Source organism: Gracilinanus agilis, chromosome 3 (assembly GCF_016433145.1).
Source record: "Gracilinanus agilis isolate LMUSP501 chromosome 3, AgileGrace, whole genome shotgun sequence".
Classification (NCBI taxonomy): domain Eukaryota; kingdom Metazoa; phylum Chordata; class Mammalia; order Didelphimorphia; family Didelphidae; genus Gracilinanus; species Gracilinanus agilis.
This window is the reverse complement of record NC_058132.1, coordinates 148,696,685-148,720,615: the sequence shown is the minus strand read 5'-3', so window position 1 is coordinate 148,720,615 and position 23,931 is coordinate 148,696,685.

The following is a 23,931-nucleotide window of genomic DNA, read 5'->3' as shown; positions in this document are numbered from 1 at the left end:
TGCTTTCGTAGAAATGTGGAGACTATGAATATAGAGTGCAATCAGGAAGACTAACCAAAAAAACTATTATAATAGTCCAGCTATGACATGATTAAGGCCAAACCTAAAGTTTGCTATGTGAATAGAAGAGGAGATATAGACAAAAAGAATATATCACTGCAAAGGTAGACATGACAAAACTAGGTAACTGGTTGTTTCAGGTGAATGCAAGTTCAGGATGATATAGTGGTTGAAAGTGTGGATTAGAAGATCAGTTTTACCTTTGACAGTAATAGGGAGGTTGGGGAAAAGGAAGAGTTTGGAAAGAAAGATTATGAGCTCCTCACACATCCTAAGTACTTAATGATTACTAGTTGACTGACATTGTTTTGGGCATGTTAAGTTTCAGATGTCTTCTTAACATCCATTTTTTTTTTATTTATTTGTTTTGTTTTTTTAAGCCCTTACCTTCTGTCTTGGAGTCAATACTGTGTATTGGTTCCAAGGCAGAAGAGTGGTAAGGGTAGGCAATGGGGGTCAAGTGACTTGCCCAGGGTCACACAGCTGGGAAGTGTCTGAGGCCAGATTTGAACCCAGGACCTCCCGTCTCTAGGTCTGGTTCTCAATCCACTGAGCTACCCAGCTGCCCCCTTCTTAACATCCATTTTGAGATGTTTAACAGGCAGGTAATGATGGGAACCTGGAGGTTAGACCAGAGGTTAGAGATGGAAAAACAGATCGGAAAATAATTTGTGTTACAATTATATCATCAAGTGATATAATATAACAGAAGAAGAGAAGAATGTCAAAGAGCAATCCTTGAGGAATAGTCATATTTAGTGGATATGACTTAGAGAAAGCTCCAGCAAAGGAAATAAGGAGATAGAAGAAGGGGTTAGATAGGTTGGAGGTGAAACAGGAGAGAGTAAGTGTCATGAAAACCCAGTGGAGAAAGACTGTCAAGAAACAGAGGATGACCAACAGTGTTAGTTGTTATTGAGAAGTCAAGAAGGATGAGATTAAAAAAGATAATTTGTTTTTTCAGTTAAGAGATCCTCTGGCAACTTGGATCAATTTCATTTGAATGATGAGATTGGAAGCCAATCTGCAAAGGGTTTAGAAGAAGATGTTAGGAGAGGACATGGAGGCATAGATTATGGTTTATGGTTAGATTTATCTCAGTCTGAAAGGGGTACATTGAGATCCTCTATGGTAGCACAATGTACAGAGCCCTAGGCCTAGAGTCAGGAAAACCCAAGTTCAATTCCAGTCACTGACCCTAGGTGTGTGATCTTGGGCATGTCACTTACCATCACTCTGCCTTAGTTCTCTCATCTGTAAAATAGGGATAATAATAGCACCTATCTCCTAGGATTATTATGAGAATCAAATGAGGGTATAATCATAAAGCACAGTGTGTGACACATGGTAAGTGCTATATAAATGTTAGCTATTGTATAATTTTATTGTCCATTTCCCTCTATAATCCATTTTACTTTTCCTTCAAGAATTTGAATGCTATGCCACATGATATGTTTATATTCAGTATTCATATGAATTCATTGTCTATGGTACCTTTTAGCAAAATGTAGTTTCTCTGATTCTCTCTTTTCATTAGATGTATTTTTGTTTTTGCTTTGTCTGAGATGATGATTGTTCCTTCTGCCTTTTTTACTTCCACTGCAACATAATTAATTCTGCTCACATCCCTTAAACTTTGTGTCAGTTTTTCTGTTTTGAGGGCATTTCTTATAAACAACAAATTATTTGCTTCTTCCTTTTTTTTTTTTTTTTATCCTGGGACTCCATTCAAGGAGCATAGGGCCACAACCAAGTAGGCAATGGGACACATAGTCGCTCAGGGTCACCCAGCTGGGAAGTGTCTGAGCCCGGACTTGAACCTAGGACCTTTTCATCTCTAGGCCTGGCTCTCGATCCTCTGAGCTAGCCCAGCTGCCCTTACTTTAGGTTGCAGTTTTTTTAGCAGATGTAGTTTTTACAGGGTCTGTATTTATTCTACTATCTTCTGTTTTAAGGGTGAGTTCATCCCATCCACATTCACATTAGCATTGTTGACTGTATCTTTCCTTCCATTCTAATCTAATTTGTCATCCTCTTTTTTTTTATCTTGTCCTCTTATCAAAAGTTTGTTTTACTTACAACTACTGCCTCCCTTAATTACTCTCCTTATCACCCCTCCCCTTTTTCTCCTATTTCTCTATTGGATGAGATGAATTTCTATTTCCAACTGTATGTTCCCTCCATGAACCAGTTTAGAAGAGAGTAAGTTTCAAGTTTGCCTGCTACTATGCCCCATCATCCCTTCCATTGTAAAAAACTCTTCCTTGAATACTGAATACTAAAAAACTTCTGTGTAACATAATTTCCCCCATTGTTTTTATTTCTTCCCCTTACTCTAAATGCATCCCTTTTTTTTCTCCCTTCTATTTTTCTTTTGCGATAACCTTATCATAATAGACTAACAGCCATGCTCTCGGTCCAAGTAGATTCCTTCTAACTGTCTTAATGATAATAAAGTTCTTAGGGATTATTTGTATCATATTCCCATGTAGGAATAAGTCCCTCATGACTTCTTACTCATGCTTACCTTTCCCCCATAGAATTATTCTTAGTTTTGCTAGATAGGTTTTTCTTGGTTGTAGTCCTAGTTCATTTGCCTTCCAGAATATCATATTCCAAGTCTTCTCCTCTTTTATAGTAGTAGCTAAATTGGTAGCTATTAGTGGTAACTAAATTTTGTATGATCCCAACAGTGGTTCCCCTGTATTTGAATTCTTTCTTTCTGGCTGCTTGTTATTTTTTTTTGACCTTGGAGGTCTGGAATTTGACTAAAATATTTCTGGGATTTTTCACTTGGGAATTTCCTGAAGGAGATGACCAATAGATTCTTTTCATTTCTATTTTGCCCTCTGGTTCTAAGATATCTGGGCAGTTTTCCTTTGTAATTTTCTGAAATATGAAGTCTAGGTTTTTTTAAAAAATCAAATCAGATAAATTTAAAATTATTTCTTCTTAATTTAGTTTCCATGTCAGTTATTTTCCAAATGAGATATTTCACATTTTCTTCTATTACTTTCAGTCCTGAATTTGTTTTATTTTTTAATTCTCATAATCATTGATTTCTTGATCCATCCTAATTTATAGGGAGTTATTCTTCCTCAGAGGTTTTCTATCTCTTTGACTATTTGGCCAATTTTCATATTTAAGGAGTTATTTTCTTTAGTATTTTTTGTACCACTTTTTTCAAAAACACTTGTCCAAATCTGATTTTCAAGGAGTCATTTTCTTCAAAGTTTTTGTACCCTTTTATAAAAAAAAACCACTTGGCCAAATCTGCTTTTTGAGGAGTTACTTTCTTGGACATTTTTTGTGCCTCTTTTACCAAATTGTTATTCATTTTTCATAATTTTCTTGCATTACTCTCATTTCTTTTCCCAATTTTTCCTCTATCAATCTTATCTGATTAATAAAATTTTCTTTCTTTTTTCTTCCTCTTTCTTTAGCTCTATAAAAATATAAAATTTAGGTTTTTATGCTGAAAGTTCCAAAGTAATACTGTGGTCGCTGATTTTAAAAATATTATACCTTAAGTCGAAATGACTTTTAGAAGCTTTATTTACAAAGAGGTGGAAAGAGTGAAAGTGGAAAAATGTAAGAAGAGGGTAGATAAATGTCTAGCCTAACACCCTATGTCATGTAGAGATGGAAAGCATAGCCCCAGCAGGGCTCAATAACTTTCAGCCAGAGGACCCAATGGTGTCTTCAACAAGGATTCCACCAATGCAACCTCCTTCAGGAAAGGAAGGCCTCTCCAGAACCAATCTGGAAGCCATGAAAGATAGGCCAGCTACACACCCAGCTCACCTGTGCAGAGTCTCTGAAGATGAACTCCCAAGAAGAAGAAGATCCAAGAAGTCTAAAATGCAAAATCCTCCAAAGAAGCAGGCCAAAGGAGAAGCCACCTCCAAAGAAGTCCAAAGGAGAAACTCAAAGGAGCCCCCTCTTAGACAGGAAGTTCAGGACTTTATATAGTCCTTTTCCCACATCACTTCCTGTCCCTTCCCCACTTTATGGGAAGCAATTGAAATCTTCCAATTTGCCTAGCACTGCCCAAGGTGGCTGGCAGTAGCCTTTGGAGGTGTGAGCTTACTCTAGTAAGTAATTTGCAACTCTCTTTCTTAGTGTCAAAGAGGGGTGCTTTAAGTTCTTGATTGATTAATTTAAGAGTTGCTGATTGATAGACAAAGAAAGTTTGATTCACTCTTCACAGCTCTTCTAGCAATTTTTGTTTGTTTAAACTGCATTTTTCTTATAGGACTTGCTTATAGATGTTTTCAGATCATTGTCTTCTGAGTTTGTGTCTTGAGTTTCCCTATCACAGGATAGATTTTTAAGGTCAATTTCATTTTTGTTGTTGTTTGTTCATTTTCCAACCCATTTCTTGACTTTGGACTTCATGTAAGAGTCAGGCTCTGCTCACTTCTGGTGGTAGTAGGTAGGGTTGTATGGCTTAAGCCTCTGTCTTTTATGAGCTTCTATTGCTTTTACAACTGATTGACCTTTCTGAACAGATGTTCATTTCCCTTATCATCCCTAATTCCCATACTCTTAGCTAGCTTCTCCACTTAATATTCCTACATAGCTCTTTCTGTTCTCCTAGACTACTGAGGGCTAGAAAAATGATTCACTGTGTCTTTTTATTTGTTTTCTCACTCAAAGTTCAGCTTGATGTACTTTAAAGAAGTTGTAGAGGAGTGTGTTGGGAGAGCTTGGCAAAAATGCTGACTTTACTCTGCCAGCTTGGCTCTTCACCCTCCTCCTCTTTGATAGATTAAAAAAGAATTTTTTCAAGAAGTTTAACCACAAATTGGAGGAGAGATAATAAGATGATAGGTTTGGATGGTTGAACCAGGGAAGATTTTGTATTTTAGGATAAGTGAGACATGGTGGTATTGGTGAGCAGCAGAGAAAGACTAGGAAGATAGGGAGAAACTGAAGATCAGTTGAGAAAGTGAGGGTGATATGTGAAAAGCAATCTGCTGGAAAGGATAGGATAGAATAAGATCAAAGATTCATAATAGTATGCAAAATCCCTGAAGGAAAAGACTTTATGAATCCCTAGCATTCAGCACAATGTCTGGAATATAATAGACTCTTAATAAATGACTGTTAATTCATTAACTCTGCCTAAATGACCTTATTATAAATTAATGGAATTTGAATAAATTTTCTCTAAGGCATATTAAATTGTGATAATAATACATAAACTATATACATTGCAGTAAATTGTAAGGATGTATGAAGCAATATCTCTAAAGCTTCTTGGGAATTATAAAGTGTTATAAAAACTAAATAAATAAGTTGTGAGGTAGGATTGTGATAAAATACTACTGTGACATAAAAATGACAAAGGTTGATTTTGGAAAAACATGGGAAGACCCACATTAAATTATGAAGAGTGAAATGAATAGAACCAGCGGACATTATACACGGCAACAAAAATAATCTTTGAAGAATGACTTCTGTATGTCTACCTCCAGAAAGAATTGATAAAAAGAAATAAGTAAGACATAGTTTTATATATAAATATGTCTTTTTTGTCAAATGATGCCTTCTCTAATTGGGGAAGATAATGGAGGTAGAGAGTTGATCAAGTATCTTAATATTTTAAATATTACAAACAAATTAATTAATTAATTTTTAAAAAGAAAAATCAAGCTATCATAGTAGTTTTCTCTCATTTTTCAATTGTATCTGACTCTTTATGATCTTATTTGGGGTTTCCTGGCAAACATACTGGAATAGTGTGCTATTTCCTTCTCCAGTTCATTTGACAGATGATGAACTGAGACAAATAGGGTTAAGTGACTTGCCCAGGGTCACACAGCTAATAAATATCTGAGGCCAAATTTGAGCTCAGGAAGAAAAGTCTTTCTGACTCCATACCTAGCATTCTATCTATAGTGCTACTACCTAGCTGCCTCATCATAATAGTTGCTAGTCTTTATATACATATATATATATATATGTAAGGGCTACATAAAAGTATTTCCTACGTGTAATACCATTTAATCCTCACAGCAACACTATGAAGTAGTTGGTATTATTATACCTATTTTACAATGGAGGAAAATCAGATCGATATAGGATAAATAATTTGCCTATAGTCACAAAACTAGTAAGTATCTGAGGACAGATTTGAACCCAGATATCCCAATTCTGCCTCCAGTACTTTACCAATATGCCACTTTGCTACTATTATCTGATCCTTTGAATCTAAGATCTCATTTTTCCATTTTATAAACCACACCAATAAACTAAAGAATAAATCATAATTTCCTCATGTGAGGTCATTACATAATAGTATGATAGAAAAGAGCTTTGGGTTTGGAGTCAAAGAACCTGGGTATAATTCATTGCCTCTACAATTTACTACTGTGTGACATTTGGCATGCTTACTCAACTCTTAGGGCCTCAGTTTCCTCACCTATTAAATGAGGAAGAAGGGACTAAATGACCCATAAAGTTCTTTCAAACTTCAAATTTATGAAAGATGGTAGAGCAGAAGGAGGGAAAGCTATTAGAATCCTCTCCAACCAATCTTAAAATAATGCTTCAAGGGGCAGCTGGGTAGCTCAGTGGAGTGAGAGTCAGGCCTAGAGACAGGAGGTCCTAGGTTCAAACCCGGCCTCAGCCACTTCCCAGCTGTGTGACCCTGGGCAAGTCACTTGACCCCCATTGCCCACCCTTACCAATCTTCCACCTATGAGACAATACACCGAAGTACAAGGGTTTAAAAAAAAATAAGGCAGTTTATAAAAAAAATAAATAATGCTTCAAAATAGTTACTGGAATAAAAGAACAAACAAGCTGATGGAGTGAAGCAATTTTCATGCAGAGAACAACTTGAAAGGTAGGCAGAGAGGGTCTGGTTCACTGGGGTGAGAGGGAAACACTGCCCACAGAAGGCCACACAAAGGAGTACTGGTTCAAGCAAACAGCAAGCTCCTGTACCCCATATCTACTGATCTAGTTTCTGAACCTGAGGCCAAGCCAATTCCTAAGACCCTGAGACCTTACCTAAACTAAGAGCAGTGCAACACCATGCATACCTTATAAAGTTCCAAGCCTGCAATGAAGTTCTGAATCCCAGCACAAAGCAATCCACAGAGAACATCTAACCTGTGTAAGCCCAGAGCAAGGCCTCAATCCTCAGCACAAGGCAGTCCACAGTGCATCCGGCCTGTGTAAGCCCAGGGTAAGATTGCAAATTTTTCAAAAGAATTTTCAAATTTCAAAATAAATTTCAAAAATTTCTCAAACTCTGGAAGAGCTCAAAAAGGATTTCAAAAACCAATTAAGAGAGGCAAGGAATAATGGGGAAGAGAAATGAAAGCAATGTGAGAAGAAAAAAATAGCAGAATTGGCCAAATGAAAAAGGAAGTTCAAAAGCTAATGGAAAAAAATCATTCCTTTGTAAGGGGTAAAAAGGGATTTTGGTTGGGTGAATATTAAAAGGTTTGGTTGCCAGGGAATTGAATAATTATCAGTCCCCAATTAAAGAATACCCTCAAGTCAAAATTACTTTTATGGGAGTTTATTTACAAATGAGAAGAGGAAGATAAAATAAGAAAATCAGAGAAAGGATAGGATAGGGTAAGTAATCTAACACACTAAATAATTTGCTCCAGCCTCCTTGTTCAACCCAGGCAGATCTAATTAATCCTCAGTCAGAGGAGGCTCAGCCTTGAGCCCAAGGCCAGAGGGTTGGAGGGCTGGAGGGCTGGAGGGCTAGAGGGCTGGAGGACTGAAGGGCTCGAGGCCCAGAGACGAATGAAGCAGAAGCTTCAGTCACAGAGTCTCTTTTGAAAGAGCAGTTTCTTTAGAGAAATCGAGGAAGATTTAGTCTTTACACTCACCACATATAATTCCAAATGAGAGATTAACAGCAGTCTCACTTAGTCCAAGGTCTCAGTCAGTGGTTGGAGCACCTCCAGGTCTTAGTCACCCACCACAAGAAGAAGCAAACAGCCAAGAGCCAAGAGAGGCAAGCCTCGGGAGTTCTTTCAATTTATCCAGGCCATTTCTTTCATCACTTCCTATGCCTTCCTCTTAGTTTATGTGTCCAATTACAACAGATGCTTTTCTTAGGACTACCTAGGGGGTAGTCAGTCAATTCTGATTTATCAACCATTCTTGCACACGTGGATGATAAACCTCCCCTCTTGAGAGTTAAGTGGAGTTGTTTATATTTTTGGTGATTAGATTTGAGAATGGGAAATGTAGATTTAATCTCATTATCACACCTTAAAAATTAGAATTGGGTAACTTGAAGCTAATGACTTCACAAGACATCAAGAAATGATAAAATAAAACCAAAAGAATGAAAAAACAAAACAAAACAAAAGAAACTGTGAAATATCTCATTGAAAAAACAATGGACCTGGAAAATAGATCCAGAAGAAACAAATTATAAATTATTGGACTATCTGAAAGCCATTGTAAAAAAAAGACATAATAATATAAGCAATTATCAAAGAAAACAACCCTGATATTCTTGAAGAAGACAGTAAAATAGAAATTGAAAGAAATCCAGATGACCTCTGGAAATAAATCCCCAAATGAGAACTCTCAGGAATATTATAGCTAAATCAAGGGCCCCCAGACCAAGGAGAACATCTTGCAACCAGTCAAAAATAAACAATCCAAACACCATGGAGCTATAGTCAGAATTACACATAACTTTTCAGTCTCAAAATTAAAGGACTGGAAAGCTTGGAATTCCAGAAGGGAAAAAAATCTAGGTTTACAACCCAGAATCACTTACCCAGAAAAACTCATCATATTCTTTCAGGGGGAAAAGAGGTCATTTAATAAAATAGAAAATTTCCAAAGATTTCTGATGAAAAGACCAGGCCTAAACAGAAAATTTGATGTTGAAACACAAGACCCAAGAGGAACCTAAAGAGGTAAATAAAAGAGAGAAAATTTAAGGGATTTAATAAGGTCAAACTGTATGTATTCCTATGTGGAAAGTTGATATTTGTAATTCTTAAATTTTTTATCAGTATTAGGATAGTTAGAAGGAGTATGCATAAACAGAGAGTGTGGGAATAAGCTGATTAGGATGACATAATATGAAAAAAAACACAAGGAATGAAAAAGAGGATTGCACTGAGAGGAAAGGGAAGTGAGAGGTGGAATGGAATAAATTATCTTGCCTAAAGAGGCATGAAAAACTATTACAGTGGGAGAATGAGAGTGTGACAGGCAATGTTAAACTTTACTCTCATTGTAATTGGTTAAGAGAAGAAATAATAACCATATTTATTCAGGTATGGAATCCTATCTTACCCTGTAGAGAAGTAGGAGGGGAATAAGACAAAGGCAAGGGGATAGAAGGAAGGGGGAAGTAGGGGTTTGAAATTAAAAGCAAAACATTTGTAAGGGGGGACAGAGTAAAAGGAGAAAGCAAGATCAAAAGGGGAAAATAAGATAGAGGGTAACATAGTGTTGGTAATCATAACTGTGAATGGGAATGGGATGAAATCAACCATAAAACAGAAGCAGATGGCAGAACTGTTTAAAAACCAGAATTCTACTATATGTTGTTTACAAGAAACACATTTGAGGCAAGGAGACAAACAAATAGTAAAGGTAAAGGAGAAGAGTTTATTGTGCATTATCTGAAATTTTTAAAAAGCAGAAGTAACAATCCTGATCTCAAATAAAGCTAAAGCAAAAATAGAGCTGATTAAAAGAGAAGGAAATTACATTTGCTGAAAGGTACTATAGACAATTAACTAATATTGGTATTAAACATATATGCACCAAATGGGATAGCCTCCAAACTTTAAAAGGAGAAATTAAATTAGTTTCAGGAGGAAATAGACAGTAAAATTATACTAGTGGGGACCTCAACTTCCCCCTTTCAGATCTAGGTAAATCAAACCAAAAAATAAATGAGAAAGAAGTAAAGAAAGTGAATGAAATTTTAGAAAAGTTAGAACTAATAGATTTCTGGAGAAAACTGAATGCAAATAGGAAGTAATATACCTTCTTTTAAGCAGTACCTGATACCTACATTGCCATTGACCACATATTAGGGCATAAATCTTCACAACCAAAAGCAGAAATAATAAATGCATCCTTTTCAGATCATAACCCCATAAAATATAAAAATTATAATTGATAAGGGTCTATGAAAGGACAAATTAAAAAATAATTGGAAACTAAATAATCTAATGCTAAAAAGGAGCACATCAAAGAATAAATTATAAAAACAATCAATAATTTCATTAATGAGAATGACAATGAGGAGACAACATATCAAAATTTATGAGATACAGCCAAAGCAGTACTTAGGAGAAAATGTATATCCCTAAACATTTACATCAGTAAAATAAAGGAAAAGCACATCAATGAATTGGGCATACAAGTTTTAAAAAAAACTAGTAAATGAATAAATAAATAATCTTCAATTAAAGACTAAATTGGAAAAGAAAAAATTAGAAAAATTGAAAGCAAGAGAACCATTGAACTAATAAATAAGACTAGGAGTTGGTTTTATAAAAAAATAAAATAGAGCATTTGTTAACTTAATTTTTAAAAGGAAAGAAGAAAATAAAATGATCAACATCAAAAATTAAAAGGATGAACTCACCAATAATGAAGAGAAAATTAAAGCAATCAGTAGGAGCTAATTTGCCCAACTATTTGCCAATAAATGTAAGAATCTAAGTGCAATGGATGAATATTTACAAAAATGGAAATTGCCCAGATTAACAAAAGTGGAAATAGAATACTTAAATAATCCTATCTCAGAAAAAGAAACTATCATTGAACTCCTTAAGAAAAAATTCCCATGGCCAGATGGATTCACCAGTGAATTCTATCAAACATTTAAGGAACAGTTAATCTCAATAATATATAAACTATTTGGGAAAATAGGCTGAGAAGGACACCTATCAAATTCTTTTTATGACAAAATATGGTGTTTTTATCTATGCCACGAATATCAAAAATAGAGAAAGAAAATAATAGGCCAGTTTCATTAATGGATATAGATATAAAAATTTTAAAATAAAATGCTAGCAAGAAGACTATAGCAATATATCACAAGCATCATTCACTATGACCATGTGGGATTTATACCAGGAATGCAGAGCTGGTTTAATATTAGGAAAACCAAATTTAAATTTATTATTTTTTTTATTGTGATCCTCCAAATGGGGGTTACCTGAGGGGTAAGGCAAGGATTGATCTCTCTTCATAGGGAAATTCAGGTCTCAGATTTCTTTCTTTTTTTTAAACCCTTACCTTCCATCTTAGAATGAATATTATGTATAGGTTCTGAGGCAGAAGAGTGGTAAGGACTAAGCAATGAGGGTTAAGTGACTTGCCAAGGGTCACACAGCCAGGAAGTGTCTGAGGCCAGATTTGAATGTAGGACTTCCCATCTCTAGGCCTGGCTCTCAATCCACTGAGCTACCCAGCTGCCTCCCCTTTTTTATTAGGTCTCAGATTTCTGATACTTGAACAAATCCTGTGCACATGACAGTCTTTCAAGACCTGTCAATATGTCAAGAAAATCCTAATGATTAAATCAAGACAGACAGTTGGGGTTCTGGGTTAAGATGGTGGCAGAGTAAAAAGCAGATGTTTAACCTCTCCTAACCCACACATACAGGACTCCTCAAAAGGAAATAAAAACAAATCCAGATGAATGAAGAGACCCCACAACAGGGCGCAACATTGAAGATACATGCAATCAGGGCATTTCCATTCTATAAGGGGGTGAAATAGCTCTCACTAAAATTCGAGCTGAACAACTCCCCACACACACACACACCACCTATAGTACCAAAGCCAGCACAAAAGAATTAGAGCAAGTTTGGGGTATTCATTAAGTCCTTGACAGCCACCTGGGATCACCAGGGCCTGCTCTGGAGAGCAGCAAGACTTAAGACCCCCAGAGGCTAAAGAACGTGTGGAATTTGAACAAAGGCCTTGAGCTCAAGTGAGGACCTTGGGTGGGGACCCAGTACAGAGGGGTTACATGACTGTGTAAGTAGTGCCCTGAGTCTGTTAAAGGAGCTTCGGGCATAAGAACAAGAAAGGGAACCACCAGGAGGCTTGACCTGAGAACAACTAGACCTGAGACCTCAGAAGCCTAAAGAGTGCAGAGAGACCCTGGGTGTGAGGATAAACCTGAGAGGGCACTCAGCTCAAAATGGCAAGCCTTTCACAAGAACTCCAAATGAGAAAGATCAACACAAAGAAATCTTTAACACTTGACCACTTTTACACAGAGAAAATCCAGACAACAGAGCAAACAGCAGAGGAGAAAAAACAGATAATTAGATCCAAACCTTCCCAAAAGAATGAAAACTGGTCACAAGCTCTTGAAAAGTTCAAATCTGAGATGATGAGAAAGATGGAAGAGATCTGGCAAGAAAATAACAGTATAAAAGAAAGAATTTTGCAATTGGAAAGTGAGGCAAATAAATTGAAGACCAGAAATGAACAGATTGAAAAGGAAAACCAAAAGATTATAGCCAAAAATCAGGTACTAAAGGCTAGAAGTGGGCAATTACAAGTTAATGATCTCTCAAGACAGCAAGAACAAATAAAGCAAAGTCAAAAGACTGATAAAATAGAAAGAAACATGAAATACCTCAATGGGAAATTGACAGATCAAGAAAACAGGTCTAGAAGAGACAATATGAGAATCATTGGTCTTCCTGAAAAAGCAGAAATTAATAGAAATTTGGACTCCACACTAAAAGAAATTATTCAGCAAAACTGCCCTGAAGTTCACAACAAGAGGACAATATAGACATTGAAAGGATCCATAGATCACCCTCTACTCTAGACTCTGAAAAGACAACCCCCAGGAATATAATAGCCAAATTCAAGAGCTTCCAAGTAAAAGAAAAAATTTTACAAGAAGCCAGAAAGAGACAATTCAGATATCAAGGAGCACCAATCAGGATCACACAGGATCTGGCAGCCTCCACACTAAAAGTCCACAAGGCTTGGAATATGATATTCAGAAAGGCAAGAGAACTGGGTCTACAACCAAGGATCATCTACCCATCAAAACTGACTATATACTTCCAGGGGAAAGTATGGGCATTCAACAAGATAGAAGATTTCCAAGTATTTGCACAGAAAAGACCAGGACTAATTGGAAAGTTTGATATCCAACCACAAAAATCAAGAGAAACATTCAAAGAACAACTAATCCCAATATTACACAAATTATTTGATATAATAAGCAAAGAAGGAGTTCTACCAAATTCCTTTTATGACACAAATACGGTACTGATTCCAAAGCCAGGTAGATCAAAAACAGAGAAAGAAAACTACAGACCAATTTCCCTAATAAACATAGATGTAAAAATCCTAAATAGAATACTAGCAAAGAGACTCCAGCAAGTGATCAAGAAGATTATCCATCATGATCAGGTGGGATTTATACCAGGAATGCAAGGATGGTTCAACATTAGAAAAACCATCCACATAATTGACCATATCAACAATCTAACAAACAAAAATCACATGATTATCTCAATAGATGCTGAAAAGCCTTTGACAAAATACAGCATCCATTCCTATTGAAAACACTGAAAAGTATAGGAATAGAAGGACCTTTCCTAAAAATAATAAACAGTATATACCTAAAACCATCAACAAGCATCATATGCAATGGGGATAAATTAGAAGCCTTCCCAATAAGATCAGGAGTGAAACAAGTAATGCCCATTATCACCTCTATTATTTAACATAGTACTAGAAACACTAGCAGTAGCAATTAGAGAAGAAAAAGAAATTAAAGGTATAAAAATAGGCAATGAGGAGACTAAGCTATCACTCCTTGCAGATGATATGATGGTCTGCTTAAAAAATCCTAGAGAATCAACTAAGAAGCTAGTAGAAATAATCAACAACTTTAGCAAAGCTGCAGGATACAAAATAAATGCACATAAATCATCAGCATTTCTATATATTTCCAACACATTAGAGCAACAAGAGGTAGAAAGAGAAACACCATTTAAAATCACCCTAGACAATATAAAATACTTAGGAATATATCTACCAAAACAAACACAGGAATTATACGAAAACAACCACAAAACATTTTGCAAACAATTAAAACTAGATCTAAAGAATTGTAAAAACATTGCCTGCTCATGGGTAGGATGAGCTAATATAATAATAATGACCATTCTACCCAAATTAATTTACCTATTTAGCACCATACCTATCAAATTACAAAAAAACTTTTTTACTGAATTAGAAAAAACTATAACAAAGTTCATTTGGATTAACAAAAGATCAAGAATATCAAGGAAAATAATGAAAAAAAAATGTGAAGGAAGGTGGCCTAGCAGTACCAGATATTAAACTATACTCTAAAGCAGTGGTCATCAAAATGATATGGTACTGGCTAAGAGACAGAAAGGAGGATCAGTGGAATAGACTTGGAGTAAGTGACTTCAGCAAGACTATCTATGATAAACCCAAAAAGCCCAATTTCTGGGACAAAAATCCACTATTTGACAAAAATTGCTGGGAAATTTGGAAAACAATATTGGAGAGGTTAGGTTTAGATCAACATCTCACACCCTATACCAAGATAAATTCAGAATGGGTGAATGACTTGAACATAAAGAGGGGAACTATAAACATGTTAAGTGAACACAGAATAGTATACTTGTCAGATCTCTGGGAAAGGAAAAAATTTAAAACCAAGCAAGAGTTAGAGAAAATTACAAAATGTAAAATAAATTATTTTTATTATATTAAATTAAAAAGCTTTTGTACCAAGAAATACAATGCAACCAAAATCAGAAGGGAAACAACAAATTGGGGGAAAAAATCTTTATAACAAAAAACTCTGACGGGTCTAATTACTCAAATATACAAGGAGTTAAATCAATTGTATAAAAAAATCAAGCTATTCCCCAATTGATAAATTTGCAAGGGACATGAATAGGCAATTTTCAGATAAAGAAATCAAAAGTATCAATAAGTACATGAGAAAGTGTTCTAAATCTCTAATAATTAGAGAAATTCAAATCAAAACAACTCTGAGGTATCACTTCACACCTAGCATATTGGCTAAAATGATAGAAGGGTAGAGTAATGAATGTTGGAGGGGATGTGGCAAAATTGGGACATTAATGCATTGCTGGTGGAGTTGTGAACTGATCCAACCATTCTGGATGGCAATTTGGAACTATGCTCAAAGGGCTATAAAAGAGTGCTTGCCCTTTGATCCAGCCATACCATTGTTGGGTTTCTACCCCAAAGAGATCATAGATAAACAGACGTGTACGAAAATATTTAAAGCCATGTTTTTTTGTGGTGGCAAAAAACTGGAAAATGAGGGCATGCCCTTCAATTGGGGAATGGCTGAACAAATTGTGGTATCTGCTGGTGATGGAATACTACTGCACTCAAAGGAATAATAAACTGGAGGAATTCCATGTGAACTGGAAAGACCTCCAGGAATTGATGCAGAGTGAAAGGAGCAGAGCCAGAAGATCATTGTACACAGAGACCAATACACTGTGGTAAAATAGAATGTAATAGACTTCTGTACTAGCAGCAATGCAATGACCCAGGACAATTCTGAGGGATTTATGGAAAAAAATGCTACCCACATTCAGAGAAAGAACTGCAGGAGTGGAAACACAGAAGAAAAACAACTGCTTGAACACATGGGTTAAGGCGGACATGATTGGGGATGTAGACTCGAAACTACCACACCAATGCACCTATCAACAATTTGGAAATAAGTCTTGATCAATGACACATGTTAAAACCAGTGGAAATGCGCACTGGCAATGGGTTGGTGGAGGGGAGGTTGGGGGTGGTGGTGAAGAGGAAAGTAAGAGCATGAATCATGCAACTGTCATAACTTTTCTAAAAAATAAAAATTATTAAAAAAAAGACAGCAGTTGGAAGAAAAGATGGTCATAAGGCATAATTTATTTCTTGATATTTTCCTTTTGATGCCCTAATTATGTATCAGGTCACAAGTCAACTTCCCATAGAATGCAGAGATCAGATGGATAGTTAGAGAATTATTGTAAATCATTTCTTAATTGTAATCACTAAACTCATATGAAGAATTAATTTTTTTTAAAGTTACCAATGTGATTTTCCTAAAGGCTATTTTTGACGACATTCCCCTTTCACTCCATAAATTCAAGTTGTTCCTTTATTTCAAGGATCAAATAAAAAATTCTCTGCTGGGTCTTTAAAGTTCCTCACAATCTGACTCATTCGTACCTTTCCAGTCTTCTTACACTAGACATCTCTTTATAATCTAGCAGTGTTTACCTTCTTCCTGTCCCTCACACCCAACACTCTAACTCCTGGCTCCATGTCTTTCAATGACTGTCCCCTGTACCTGAGGTACTCCCTCTCTATGCCTCTACTTCCTGGCTTCTCTGGCCTCCTTCTAGCCTAGCTCACATTTTACCTTCTTTAGACTTTTCCAGTCTGTCCCATTGCTAGTGCTTTCCCTCTGTAATTGCCTTTCAGCTACTATTGTCTCCCTGATTAGAATGTACACTCCTTGAGGACTGAGACCATCTAATTATTTTGCCTTTCTCTGTATCATCAGCACTTTAAATTTCTTTATATCTCTTATCCTATTTCTTCTTTCCATGTTTCAAAATTCAACCCCACTTTCCTCACATTTTCCCTCGCCATCCCTCTAATATAAATAAAAATTAATCTTGGAGACTTTATGATAAATTCACAAGTATTTATTAATAAATGGGAAGAAAGAGAGAAATAAGGTTTCCAGGCTTTCTAACTTAAAGGAAGTCCCCAGCTGAGTTAATTCTGCTCCATCAGGTCCTGGATTTTAGCCTATCCTGGTCCCTATCACACCACTTGCCAGAGATGGCTATATAGATAAGCTGGATGCCTGAGAGAAAGAGGTCCTTTAACAAGTCCATAAGAATGGCCAAGAGCTTTTGTGAGCTTTATGAGTTGGCTTTTCAAACTCAGTCTTAGCCTTCCCCCTGAATCCCTCAATTGACCCAAGGTTTCACCTCAGTCCCCAAATGTCACATCCCCTGACTTCCATGAATCTCATCTGCCACATTGGCATATTAAGACACATGCCTATGTGACTCTTAGGTGAGTCTTCTGGGATCTAATGGTCTTTTAGATATTTAATTCACACACCTCTGTGAACTATTCTCTACTCTTCCCTTCAAGTTTAACCTCCTGGTTCCTCCAAATATCTTTAAAAACTTGACTTCCAGGTACATCACCATTCCAATTGCTTTCCTCTAGATGTACTCCAGTTTCTTAAGACTAACATTTTAATGGAGGATGAAGGACTTGAGTTATACCTTGAAGAATGAGTAGGATTTTTGATAGTGGAGAGAATGGGATTCATTTCAGGTCAAATCATTTAGAAAAAAACATTGAAGGTACCAGGCTCAAATCTGCCCTCAGACACTTCCTAGTTGTATGATCCTGGGCAAGTCACTTAACTTCCATCGCCTAGCCTTTACCACTCTTCTGCCCTAGATCCAATATATAATATTTATTGTAAGATGAAAGGTAATGGTTTAAAAAAGAGAGAGAGAGAGAAAACATTGAAATGAAGGTGAGCATGGAAAGGAAGGTGGGATTTAGAGAGTAGGGCTAAGTTCTGGAGTATCTTAAAAGTCTCAGTTCCTTCATACCCCCAAGCAGTAGAGAATCAGTTTCAATCCCTATAAATTATGAGGAGTTCCCCTAAAATATTAGAAAATTTCAGAAAATTTTCCATTAGTTTTTTCTTTAAAGTTCTTTGCTCTATAGCTCTTCTGATATAACCACTATCTTCTCCTCCAGAGGTATCATTCTCTCTACCAGCATCAGATTCCCTCTTGTCTATGGTCAAAGTTTTAGATTTTAGACCTATTGTATTCCACCATTTCTATGAGAGGAATGGTAATAAGCCTTTAAGTATGCTGGTTTAACAACCAGGTCTCTGGAGAAAAATGTATACAGGAAAACTTTTAGATCTATGCTGAATTATTAGCATTTTCTGAAGTTTAAACAATCAACAAAACAATAAATTAGGCCATGATTTTTACTGTTTGCTGATTCCCAAAGTATAAATGCTCATATAAAAAAATTAAGAAATAGTTTTCTTTAATTATGTTGACTCCAGTACATCCCTGCAAGAGGCCCATACACCAAATAGAGGAAGGGAATCTGGTCTTTTAGAACCCAGTTTGGATGTACAACAGAGAGGACTGAATGTAGAAAGGGCCAAAAATATGTTATTTTCTTCCTCCATTTTCTCCACTGGTGAAAATCACTTTTTCTCTCCTTTTTTTCCAGGGATCCAAAGTTACTTTGCCATCATTTACCCTTAGGGTAATTTATAGAGAATTAAAAAGTTATAGAAGATAGCATGGGATAGTGAACAGAGAAGTAAAAAAGATGTGGGTTCAAACCAGGTCTCCGACAAATACCAACTATGTGACCCTGGATAGGTCATTTGTCCTCTGTGGTACCTCTAAACAGTGAGATTATGAGTTACAAATGAGTCACCTAGAGGACAACTAGAGTCAAGAGAACCTGAGTTCAAATCTGGTCTCAGACACATCTTAACTGTGACCTTGGGCAAATCAATTAACCCCAATTGCCTAGCCCTCACCCTTCTGTCTTTTAGAGTTGTAACAAAAACAAAAAGTAAGGGTTTTTAAAAAATTAATTACCTACACTGAAAGGAATTGCCACAATGGTTGTTTCCTTCCTTATTAAAATTGCAGTTTTAGTGGGTTTCTTTGATAGTATGAATAGAGAGAGAAATTATATATAAAGATTAGTGACTTAGATGAGGTTACATAGAGGGTCTCAGGGACATATGCATTATTCAACACTGAAATCCCTTATACTCTATCTTCTGCTGTTAATGTCAAAGCTACTCCCACTGCAAAAATCTATTTTAAACAATGGACTAAAAGGATCATTTATCCCTAACTCCAGCACATACTGAGCTAAATTCTCCTCTCCACAGTTTCACAGCAAGGGCCCATTGTCTCCAATAGGAGTGGCATAGGTTTCAGCGGGAAGACAATCCCTAAAACATACACCATGGTCCCATCCAAATATTAATTGTGGAGGCTTTCCTACTTTCAAAACATGAAATTGCTCTACCCTGGGAGTAATTTCCCTCTAGGGAACACAATCGCTTTTGTTTTTCTTTCTCCAGTGAACTGAAGCCTGACATTAGCAATAACCCTTACTTTACATCATGACTGTAACTAGGAATTCTGGAACCAGACACAAAGTCAACTGGGGGAAGAGTATATGGAGAGGATAGGTGAGTTTGATCATTCCAAGCAACCTCAGGGAAGAAATAAATTGGAGAAAGATGGGTGGGGAAAAAGACAGACAGACAGAGACAGAAACAGAGAGACAGAGGCAGAGACAAAGAGGAAAAGTGGGGGGAAGGGTATTGAGGTTGGGCAGAAGAGGACAGGGCACTCATTGAGAGAGAAGTTATCAGGAGAATGCCACATACATAGGGCCAAAAGGAATTGACCATGAAATGTGACCCCTATATTGGTACCTACCTCGAGGCAAAATCCCAGTTACCCTGATGCTAATTATGATTCTATTTTACATTACTCAAACTTTTAGAAACTCAGTGCTGCATAGTTCTGGATTGTCTTTTCACTGGTCTTCCTTCTCTGGGTTTCAGGGAGCAACAGCTAGTGATTGTGGGTTCAGAAATTTTCTAGAGAACGAATAAAAATCAGTTTAGTCCCCATTGGGTATCTTGAAGTCCAGCATTCCACAAGGCCAGGGAAGAGCAAGGGATCTTCAGACTGAGCGGCTTTACTGCTTGCCTCATGATGGATGGGCAATGAGCTAGGCTCCAGCATTACCACCTATATTTGGTCTCCAGAGGGTTTCCACAGTGACTATATTTTGGAACCAGAATGTCGTCTTTCTGATTACTTAATGAGGGCAGTTTATCTAAAAGGGGAAAAAGTTTCACAATTGGGCAAAGTTGAGTCACAGTTACAAAACTGAAAAGACAAAAAGCAGAATCTGCCAGAAGCTGGAGCTAGGGCTTATTCAGTCCAATTATCACTTTCCTCTGCTCAGATTTTTAATATGTCAGGTTATAAAACATCTTAAGGAAGGACTAAGCACAGAGCTCAATGTTTAAAGGCATAGCTGTTAATTGCCATTGCTACCACATAAATTCAGGGATGAGGAGCAAGTATGGTAGGTTTGGGTTGACACTAGCCATGCCCTTCAGAGCTTTTGTGGGTCCAACACACCTCTTCGGATTGCACTGGCAGAGCCGTATTATGATGAAATAGACCTTCATGGAGCTAGCTAGCTTCCTGGGGGATTTGGAGGCACCCTGAGAAGCAGATCCTTTTAACATGATATGGTATGAAATGGAAAAAGAAACAATATTGTGGAATTATAATGTTCAAGCTTAACCTCAAAGAACAGATGAAGTAATGCCCCTCCTTCCCTTCTTTCCAGAGGCTGGAACTATAAGTCTGTTGAATGAAATATATTTAGTTGACATATTGGTTAGTTTCATTAAACTGCTTTTTCCTCATATATTTTGTAATAAAGGATGGCTTTCTCAGTAGGGAAAGTGAGAGAATTTTTGTAAATTATGGAAGTGTGAAAACAAATGATAAATAAACATTTTTAAAAATTTTTTTGAAAAGAAGAGAAACTTTGAAAAGATTTGAAAATTGTTTGCCTGTTTATTAGGGATAGGCATTAGGGATGAGGTAGCTGAGGAATGACCATGACCCTAATTTTTTCTGATTTTCCCATTTGGCAATGAAGGAAGGTATCTGACAGGACATGTGGTTTAGGATCTCTCTTCTTTCTTTGCAGAGATAAGGGACAATAGGTGTAGAATATTGCCTATTCTGCCAGATTTTGTTGATGTTTGGTTGGTTTTGCTGAACTTTTCTTTCCTCTTTATTTTTTAACTTCTAATTACAAGTGAATGGGAATAAGAGTAAAGAGTTGAAGGTAGAGTAAAAAACAAAAGATAGCAATAAAATAACTTTTTTTTTCCCTAGCTTGGGAAGAAATATCTCAAATCACAGTATGTAACCAGGCTTTGCTATTTATTACCTGTGTGATCTGGAGTAAATCACTTCCACTCTGTAGGTCTAGTAAAAAGGATGGACTAGATCAAGTGATCTTACCTATTTGTGGTACTTAATCTTTGGCAATTTGGTAAAACATGTGGATTTCTCAGAATAGTATTTTAAATGCATTAAGCAAAATACATAGGATCACAAACCTTATTATTTCGAATTATATTGAATTATATAAATATGTAATCATAAATATAAAAGTATATCAATATAATAAAATGTTACAACTTTAAAAATGTAATTATATTGAAATAAATTTGTCATTTTCCCCCACTTTTTGTTGTCCAGTTATTTTTGTTGTATCCAACTCTTCATGACCTCCTTTGAGATTTTCTTGGCAAAGATACTGGAGTGGTTTGCCATTTCCTTTTCTAGTTCATTTGACAAATTAAGAAACTGAGGCAAATAGGGTTAAGTGACTTGCCCAGGGTCACATAGCTAGTAAGTATCAAATTCCTAGACCCCTTCCCAAATTGAACAACAGACCCCGTTAGGGGTCCATGGACCATAGATTAGGATCCCCTGACTGAGATTATTTATAGGGTGCCATCTAGTTCTATATGCTATAATTCTATAATTAATCTCCCTTTTACCTCAGAGCCTTAAAAGTAGAAAGAGCCTATGGGTGTGATTGAAGAAAAACACTGCTGGCATTTATACTAGGTACATGAATACAGATTTGAATTCTGACATATCACTTCTTTGCCTCTGCCCATAGGGAGCATTAGAGGTCAATGGATGTGCCAAATTTATTTGGCAGGCACACCATTCTGCTATATATTAGGCTATCTCCTACTCCTACACAAAAGAAAATATTGACAAAGCCTCAACACATGAACTATTTCTTTAACAGTCGTTACATCCAATGCAAGTGGTTGTGGATGGGAATTAAGACTATTTGATGCAAATACCTAAGGACAATCTACACTCTTGAAGTGGACTGTAATCATGGGCTGCAGTATCATTCCTCGGTATCAGTTTTTCTTTGGATTCCTTTTTTTTATCAGATGCCATTTTAGCTCCTGTTGTGGAAATTTATATCGATTGACCCTATCATTATCTAAAAAACACAGAGCAAACCTACATAACAACAACAGAATATCTGAACTGGTTTGGACTCAGGAACTCCCAGGTTCAGATCCTGACCCGACATTTACTGGCTGTATGACCTGAGGCAAGTCACTCTCTGAACTTCATTTTTTTTCATTTGTAAAATGGAAAAAATAAAAATACCCACTTCCCTGGATTGTTGAGAGGACTAACAAGATGCTGTGTGCTAAATACTTTGCAAACTTTAAAGTACTACGTCCATCACTGCCATTTGCAGTCTAGAGTCTCCTGGGTTATTATAATACTACAATTTAAGTCTGGATACTTCATTAGAGTCTGGAACAACTCAGACATATTTTGTTGTCTCAGGCAGTAGAGGACTGTTGGGAAGTGGAGTCGGCCCCAGTCATTCCCTATGTCATACTCCCCCAGTGAGATCATTCCTCTGAAAATATTCAGGCAGTTACCAGGCCATTTTTGTCTTCTTGAGGAACATTAGAGTAGTACTTATTATGTTGATAGTTTAAGTGCTTGCTGAAAATATAGCAGTCTTTTTTAGTTTAAATTAAATCATTTGCCACCAGACCACTTGTAGTAGTCTCCATAGCCTGGAAATCTTTAATCCTCTGTGTCTCAGTTTCATTTGTATCTGAGGGATAATTTAATTTCAGCCAGCAGGAAATAATCAGGTACTCTTTTTGGTCATACTAGAAAAATGATGGAACCCCTACTCTAAATACTTTTTAATTGCATTGATTTGCATGTGCCATAGTTCAGATCAAGGCCCTTAAAACATAATAACTACTTATAGAAATAACCAGGTACAAGAGTTCAGCCCTAAGGTGCACATTAATTCTGTCCGCCCAGCACTAGTTCTGCACAGAGGTTCTAATGTTTATTAACAGTTTCAAAGAAAGTCTATGTCAAGAGGAATTTCTGTCATTTTTATGACTATCTGCCAAGAAAAAAAAATGGCGCAATGGTTGGAGAGCCAACTCCAAAGTAAAGAAGACTCAAGTTCAACACACTGGGACACATACTGGCTGCATCCTCTTGGGAAGAGACCTCAAAACCCTCAGTGTTCAAGGCAATTCTCTAAGGTTATTTTTGTAGAACACTGGGCCCTTTTTTCTTCTCCTTCTATACCAGTGATTCCTAAAGTGGGTGCTACTGCCCCCTGGTGGGTGCTGCAGCAATCCAGGAAGTGGTGATGGCCACAGGTGCATTTATCTTTCCTATTAATTGCTATTAAATTTTTTAAAAAATTAATTTCCAGGGGGCTAAGTAATATTTTTTCTGGAAAGGGGGAAGTAGGTCAAAAAAGTTTGGGAACCATTGCTCTATACTATTTGGCTTAGTGCCCTCATCAGCTCCTATGGATTCAGTTATTATCTCTATGAAGATGCTTCTCAGATCTAAGCATCCAGCTCTCTCCTAACCTCCAGTCTTAAATCATCAACTGTCCATTGGACATCTCAAACTGGATATCTTATCAATTCAACATGTCCAAAACTGAACTCATTATCTTTCCTTCCCTAAGTTTCCTTCTTCCAAACTTCCTTATCATTGTCAAGGGCATTACTTTCCACCTACTTACCAAGGTTGGCAACCTCACTTTCCTCTTCACTTTCTCTCACTCTCCATGTCCAATCAAGTGCCCAACCCAATTGTTTCTATTTCTGAAATGTCTCTTGTGAACAGT